The sequence below is a fragment of the Rhipicephalus microplus genome, chromosome 7 (assembly GCF_043290135.1).
Source record: "Rhipicephalus microplus isolate Deutch F79 chromosome 7, USDA_Rmic, whole genome shotgun sequence".
Classification (NCBI taxonomy): Eukaryota; Metazoa; Arthropoda; class Arachnida; order Ixodida; family Ixodidae; genus Rhipicephalus; species Rhipicephalus microplus.
The window spans coordinates 73,994,535-74,002,740 of NC_134706.1; the positions used below are offsets into that span (position 1 = coordinate 73,994,535).

At 38.8% G+C, this 8,206-nt stretch overlaps 1 long non-coding RNA gene across 1 annotated transcript; it reads left to right on the forward strand.

The window, feature by feature from the left end:
* The first annotated feature begins 1,931 nt into the window (after window positions 1–1,931).
* LOC142766975 (uncharacterized) lies at window positions 1,932–6,571 on the forward strand. The gene is made up of 2 exons (XR_012884693.1): window positions 1,932–2,261; window positions 6,400–6,571. It is a non-coding gene; the product is annotated as an uncharacterized LOC142766975 (long non-coding RNA).
* Window positions 6,572–8,206: the final 1,635 nt, after the last annotated feature.

Sequence of the window (8,206 nt, forward strand, 5' to 3'; positions counted from 1 at the left end):
TGCATTGCTGAAATTGTTCACATAGCTATAATACATGAATCACTTTATGCCTTTTGATTTTATGCAAATGGTTTGTTTACCCAGTCGGTTTAACTTGATTTGGATAAAATCATAAATGCTGTAAAATTTTTTAACTATACAGCAGGTTTATTTTTAAAATACGTGACCATTGATGTGAACGCAGTTGGTGGCGTGCTTGATTAATCCTTCACTAACACCACTCTAACTACACCTGCTACAGTGCATAGTGTGACAAAAGTAATGGTACTTAACATTACTGGCAGCATACACTTTTATGCCTCAAAATAGGTTAAAAAGCGTGGTAAAAATGTGTGTACGTTTTTTTTTCGCTCCAACTGAATATTCTGGTCTACTCAAAGTAGCTTCCGCTCTCTTAAGTTCCTCAAACTTTTAGGTGTTCAAAAGAAGTATAATGCCATATACTTTCTTTGTCAGCCTACTCACCACTCTAATAATGAGAATTACCCGACAACATTACCCAGTAAAATAAAGGGATGTTATAAAAAGTAATGTCAGTTCAATTGTCAAAAAACGTTGCCAAGTTACGTTTTTGTCCACTTTTCTTTTCACAATTTTGTTAAAGTTACTTTTGATAACATCCCCTATAGTTTGTTTGGCATCATTTTCTGCTAGTTTTCATTATAATGTGTTCAACAACGACTACAAACCCTTAAATTTATAGTTCTTTCCTTTACTCATGAATCTGAAACAGTGAATCTCAGTAATCTTAGCGGTGTGTGACTTGTTTTTTTTTTGATCAGTTGTGCATGTGTTCAAGTACATGCATTTAAATGGGAGGGCGAACTATTGCCTCCTCCTGTGACTAGCAGATTTTCTGAGAACTGACATATGCATAATGCTGCCAAAGAAGTATAGGAATATTGGAAGTAATCGTAACGTAATTGCAATCGTAAAGTAATTGCCAGTAGGCAAAAAAAGGTGTCCCACACTCGCCATAATGGTAACAGGCAGCGCTGACTGACTCTTCCATGTATAAATGCACATATATACCGTACAAAATGGAAGAGGGATAGCCGCCATGGTAGCTCAGTTGATAGAGCATCGGACGTGTTATTCGAAGCTCGCAGGCTCGGTCCCTGTACAGGGCAGGTTATCTTTTTTTCCTTCTACTTTTCTTTCTTCACAATTACAACACTTCTATTCTTCTTGAAGATTTTCTGGTGTGAAAAAGGTACCTTATAATCTGAAGAGGCAAACAGAATGTGCTAGTGTACGAGTTAGCTCTTGTAGTGGTTACAAGTAAGATATGTTTTGAAGAATAAATCATTCTGCCACTTGCCTAAAGAATGGCTACAGGACATGGCGCTGGATGCACTTTGTTATTTTTGAATCAAGCTATCTTGTATTTTATTTTATGAATTACATGGGATACACATGACGGTATCACACACTTTAGCGCCACAAAGATTATGCAGCGAACAATGTTATAAATGCGAAATTGCATAAGGATCAGGTGAAAACTGCACCCTCAACGAGAATGTGCAGAAAGCACAGGGTGCAGGCGTCATTCCTTCTGCCCGTGCTTTTCAAGTGCGAGCTGTTTTCACCTCGTTCTGACCAACTAACTGAATTGAGATGTGTTGTTATAGTGCAAGAGGATGCTCCACGGGAAACTAGGTTTGTCTCAAACTCTGTGTGTGTCTTTCAACCTATATGGTGCCCGGTCCAAGAGTTCATGCAGACCAGATCGTGTAAAACAGGACCGTGTAAAATGGACCGTGTAAATAAAATAAAATGGACCATGTAAATAAACAGGATCGTGTAAAATGTCGTTTTCGTGTGCAACTGTAGTTATGGTTGTGCTGAATGACCTTTCTTTATATATACTACATAACAAACTTGCTCCTCTAGAGTCGAGTGCATATTCGGATTGACTGTAAACGTTTGCATATGCGAGGCCTTAAGTTTTATAAGAAATTCCTCAGTGTGCCACGAGGAAATGTGTGTTCAGCGAAAATTTGTATATCATTATATACAACTCTTAAAGCCTCGTCTACAACTTTATGCAGGTTGACCTTGAGCAGAAAACGAGGAGCGGCAGCAGCCCCCAGAAAAGAGCAAGCACCCTCCAAGCTCCCGAAGCTCTCTTCGACAGGAACAGCAAGGTCACTGTGTGGCATTGAAAACCATTGCAAGGAGTGCCTTATCAGTACACTGTGCTGCTCTTTCATCGCAGAAGACGAAGTTGACCACTCCAGAGGAACTTCACGCTGTGTATTGTGAGTGCTTCAGTGGTTTTGTTTTTTGTCCAGCCAGCAGTTAAGAAATCATGTGTCAGATTCAGCCAGGATGGCTAGAGGGATGCGGGCAGGCATGTTTGGACATTTGTCTAGCCAAGTAGTGCCAATTTTCGCACTGGTCCTGTTGGAGTTAATGCCAGAATCACAGAAGCTACGTCACCTCTCTAAATGTACAGATGTGTCGGGGAAGATTAGCTGCATTAGGTTTTCCTATAACTGATAGCTGCCAACATTCTTCATTATACAGGAGTTTTGTTCCTCACTTATGGGTGTAAAGCCCTCTACAGAAAAAATGCAACACGTCTACTTCCAGAAGACTCCAAGGCCCTACTTGTAGGTTTTTTCGGCTTGTATCATAAGCACCTCATTTGGGTGTACATGAACATTTTATAAACATGTACAGCGAAAAATTTGGGTGGCCGGTGGTTTCGTCGTTATCATGTTCCTCGCAGTATTCTTAAGCATGTTGTGCATTACGTTGTCAATCTGGTTCATGTCCATAGAAGACATTACGAAGGCTACAGTATAAAAAGCCTGGAAGCAAGCTATCAATAATTTTTTAACAGAGTTGCTTAATCTGATACATGATACATCACTAAACTTTCGTGCGTATTCATCAATGTAAGCTCCTCTTAGTGTTATCCAAAATGAAGATGTGAGTCGACAGATGGAAACATCTAGTGGGGTAATCAGGGTGAACAGTGGAAGTGCCTCAGAGAGGCTGGCCGATGTTGTGATAGGAGGACCTATTTTTAAAAGTCACCTTGTCAATCTTGGCGTGTTAGTTTAAATGGGGTCAGTAATGACATTATCTTTTGGTGTAGGCGTGTGTGCCTGTTGGAAATGTTTGTCTGAAAAAAAAAACCTATAACGCAGAAGAGTGAAGCCCTTGCTTCTTTTCAAGTTAGGTTGCGCTGATACAAAGTGTTCTCCTGTCGGAAGTTGGGGGTAAGGGAAACAAAAAAAGATAAATGATAGAAAAGAAGGAAAAAAAAGAAAAGAGGGATGCAAATTAAAAGTAGTGCTACACAGCTCCAACCTGAATCCCCCCTTTTCTTATTTTTTTCCCTTGTTTTCTTTTTCACCTTTTTTGTTACATTTGCGTTGTCCCATCTAGTGCATGAATCAATGACACATGGCTTTTCTATAGCAAAGATGCCTATGTGGTGTTGGATTGAACAGTGCATTGTACTTCATTCAGTTAACTACAGACTGATCAGTCTTGCAATAAGAGCTTCCTGTCTACCACCACACATGTTCAAATGAAAAGTTTGTGCTTGGCTCTTAGTATGCTGGTATATAGCTTGTGTCTTGGACTACTCAAAATGAATGCTATTTTGCTGCTGTTTATCGTAATGAATTTATCCAACATGCAAATATCTTGCCTTGCGAACTCTGTCAAACCTGCCTTTCTTTTTCTTTCCTATGCAGGCATTGTATGTGAGGGAGGCAGTAACAGAGAGGTGATAGCTTGAGCTTCGGAAGAGTAAATGCTGGCAGTGAGGCAATTACGCATCAAACATCCCAGTCATTTTGCCAACCGTCCTAAATGTGTTTTGAAAAAAAAATTTTGTGCTCGTTTACTGTATTTTTCTGAAAACAGCAAAATGCTAAAGTATATAGCAGAGAACAAAATATTAGGCCACGTTGGTGCCTTCTGGACTTCCCAGGATGTCGTCTGGGTGTTTTTTGTAAAAAGTAAAGTGTTTCAAAAATACTGCCTCTTCTACACCAAATTCGGTCTTGGTATTAAGTAAAAGTGATTGTGTGTAGTGCATGAAGCTCAGTAATATTAGTGCAATTTTTTCGCCACATCAAAAGCAAGGAAGCAGTTCTCTTTATATGGCAAGTTATATGATTACACTTTGTCTTAAAGTAGAAATGAATTTTTGAAGTTTTCTTATGATGGCTGTTTTCTGCATTTGATATACGACAGCTTCCGTTCCGAAGTTCCCCATGGCCCTCATTAGGAGACTTCAAAAATCATTTTCCTCATTTAAACGAAAATTGTAATGATAACACTTGCCATATAACAAGAATAGTTTATTTGCTTTCAACTTACACATAAAAGTAATTTTCAATTAGACAAACACACAGCTCAAGTTGCATCTCAATGTAGACAAAAACAATTATATAGTGATATTTGTAATCTGGACCTAACATTATTTTTTTGTGAAATATAACTTCTGTGCAGTGAGTATTTGTGACTCAAATATTCATACAAAGTGCAGTATTGCCATACAAGAAATGCAAACGATAAACAGTTTGGCTGAATTCTTCAAAGCCTATGTGGTGGAAAAATTGCACTAATGTTACTCGGCTTCAAATACTTTAAAAAGCACCTTTACTTAATATATAAATCAAATTTGATATGGCAAGAAAAAGCGGTACTTTGAAATTTTTCTCACAAATAACACCCGCACGAGATTCTGCGAAATTCTGAAGGTACCCACGTGACCACTACTTTTTTTTCTTCAAAAAATTTCTGCAAATAACTATTTTCAGAAGAGTAAATTACCATCATTTTTTGAACTATACATCTGTGATGGTCGCCAGGCTGTATGGTTTGTATGTTTGGTGTAGAATAGCCCAGTGTGAAAAACAACAAATGTCTGAGCATCCTTTGACGCTCGGGCAATTTCGAAAGCATTTGTTTGTTAGCAGCAATTCAGTTAAGCCCTTGTCTTTATGCTTAGGCCCAGAAACAAAACACAAGCAACCAAAGTAGTCCTAAGAGTCATGCAGTCTCGCTGTTCCAAGGCTTGTGGAGTCTAATTTAGTGCAAGCTTCACCATTTTTTAAAATTTCAGATTCAACCAACAGGTTTTGGAGGCACAGTGCATTTTCAGCTAACTTGTTTCACACCAGTTACTTAGATAGAAAGCGGAAAGTAGAGGTAAAAATACCATTTTAAAGGCATTGTGGGTAATAAGAAAAAGGACTGCTTTCTTTTTTGTGTGGTGCTTTGCCTGAACGCTGTGCTTTTTGTGGTATAGTTCATTGTCTAATGAACATAGGCCTTAAAAACTAACATTAGCCATGTTGAGGTCAATTTCTTGATTACAGTCATAGTAGCCATATTAAAAATATATGACTTCAAATTTGATTGTTCTTTTGAAGATTTTTTCTTGCATAATGATATTTCAGAGTCTTAGACAATTTTGTTATAAGAAAACGTTATGTCATAACAGGGTCACTTTTTGTAGAGTCGTTCACTTCTACCTTACCTTTTACATTCCTAATAGAGCAGTTATTTTCAATATCGGTATTTAAAATGGAATGAGCATGCTGTATGTAGCAAGGTGTAAGCACTTACAGATAGCACATGCACCCCAACTTTTCTGTTGGCAGTTTATTTCTGTTATTCTTGATTTATATTTGGGGTTTCACGTCCGAAAACCACGATATGATTATGAGAGACGCCGTAGTGGAGGGCACTGGAAACTTCGACCACTTGGGGTTCTTTAACGTACACCCAAATCTGAGCACACGTGCCTACAGCATTTCTGCCTCCATCGAAAATGGAGCCGGGATTTGATACTGCGACCTGCGGGTTAGCAGCCGAATTTCTGTTACTCTTGCTCCCCTATATGTGTGCAGTTCGGTTATAGTTATCTGGCTTGCACAGATTTTTAATGGCACCTGCCTGGTCCTGCTTGCTTTTATGGTGATTTTAACCTTCATAAGTTGCATATGTTTAACTCTCAAAATTGCTCAAGATGCCAATTTTGTGCACAAACTGTATAGTATAAAGGCAGCAGATGTACATGCAAACACTATTAAATGTACAATGAGAGCTTTCACTTGCAGTTTCTGAAGTTTTACTGTGCAGGAAGCATTTAAATCTTAATTTCATAAGGACATATTAATCGATTATCTCTACCATTGAAAATCGTGACAACCTAGTTATTTTCACTGTGATAAGCATGCTGTTTTCTTTGATGTGGCAGAACTAATTTATACACTCATTCCTTCTATTATTCACATATGCATAACATGAAGGATTGTGTGCCTTACATTTCTAGTTTTATTCTGTGTGTTATATTTCTTGTGCATTTGAACTAATGTGCTAACATGTGTCTCTGACATTATTTGTGTCAATTATTTTCATTTACAGGTGCCTATGAAGGACACATAAGTTCTATGGCAGTGACCTTCCAAATTTACAGTGGTGCCGGAGCCTCAAGCAGCATTTCGCCGATCTCCACAAGGCGTTCATGAGACAAACACAGCGCCACACTTTCACAGTGCTATGATTATTATTTATGTTTAAACATTTCGTTCTAAAATTGCTGTTACATTGTGTTTTGTGCCACCATCCTGTGGTTTAGGTGGAGCTCGTGAAATTACGGTGTAGTCACCTCATTTGTGTACTATCAACACTGCAATGTCACTATTCACAGCTGGAGCATACAGACAAATAAAAAAAATATATTGATTGTAGTAGGGCTCGTGTGTATAATAATGCTTCTCTATTGATAATAACTTTATAAGTTCTTTAGGTTTTGCATAGAACACTGCACTAATGCGTTGCAATGTAACCACCATTTATGATCGCTAGCAGGTTAATTTAGTAGTTTTGTAATGTATTTTATTTGAAAGGTAATTTTGCTTCCGCATCACGAAAATTAGAAAGATGCCGATGATTGAATTCCTTATTAAGTAGCTTCTTAACACATTTGTTTCTTTCAAGCCTTTGTTTACTCATCAAGGCTGTTTCAGATAGCAAACATATTTCACCTTCATGCAACATATTAAGAATGAAATATTCATATATATTTCTACACAGTACTTGCTTTTGCAAACAGCGTGAATGGCCAATTGCTTTTACTCGAGATCTAGGATGTCCATTTGATCTTTGCAAGATGCAGCAGATAGCTGCATGGTTTCTGCATTATGCTGATTTCCGTAAGCTGCTTATCGGGTAATTTAGCATGATATGGCACTTTCTGTAAGCTGCGGATGTCCGCATCTTTCTGCACGATATGGCGCTTTCCGTAAGCTGCGGATGTCCGCATCTTTTCGCATGATATGGCGCTTTCCATAAGCTGCGGATGTTCGCATCTTTCCGCATGATGCGGCTTTCCGTAGTCCAATAATTGCGTATGTACGGATCCGTATATGCAGAACGTTTCAGTAGGGTGCGTGCTGGTTCATGTGAGAATACAGTTTTCTAAATCTAACTAGAGGGCACTTTGATGCTGCGATTGTTCTGCGAGCATGGCAATGATGGGTATCACACAGATTTGCCCAGTCTTCGTGCTTGCGGGTCTCGCTCACACTTGTAGCTTTCTTGATTGCTGTGTTTTTGTGATGTTTCGAATGGAAGCGCGCATGGTTCTGAACTTTGTGAGCCGATTTGAATCGGTGAGCCTAAAAGGTTAAGGTAGTGAGGTGTAACTGCTTAACATTGTCCAATTTTCGTTTCGTGACAAAGAAGTTCCAAACCACGCGAAGCCAAGTGAAGCCAAAATTACAATTATTGGACAAATCTGTGTACTACCAGTCATTCCCATCTTCACTGTAGTGCCGTGCATTGAAGCTACCGTTGACGCTAGCGAAAGAGTTCTCTTTATTATGATTATACAAAACTATAAGCATATCTAAGATAACTGTATAGGCACTCGACTACTTCCTGAAAGTTAACCGACGTTTGGCTCACGCCTGCAGTGGTCTATCTACATGTCGAGCCTCACCTTTATAGCTGTTTCTTTATTCATTCACCTGTGTTGTCTTGGCTTGTTTGTTGTGTCCGTATCAGGACTTAACCACCAACAATACTCAAGTAAAAGTGAATAATAATCGTAATCTCCACTCGAAGCAGTCATTTGTTCCTTTCCGTGAGACCATGCACAATCTATCGATTCAATCGCACTTGCTCGCTAGCATAACGTCAATATTATTTGGCGTATTTCACATAGGTG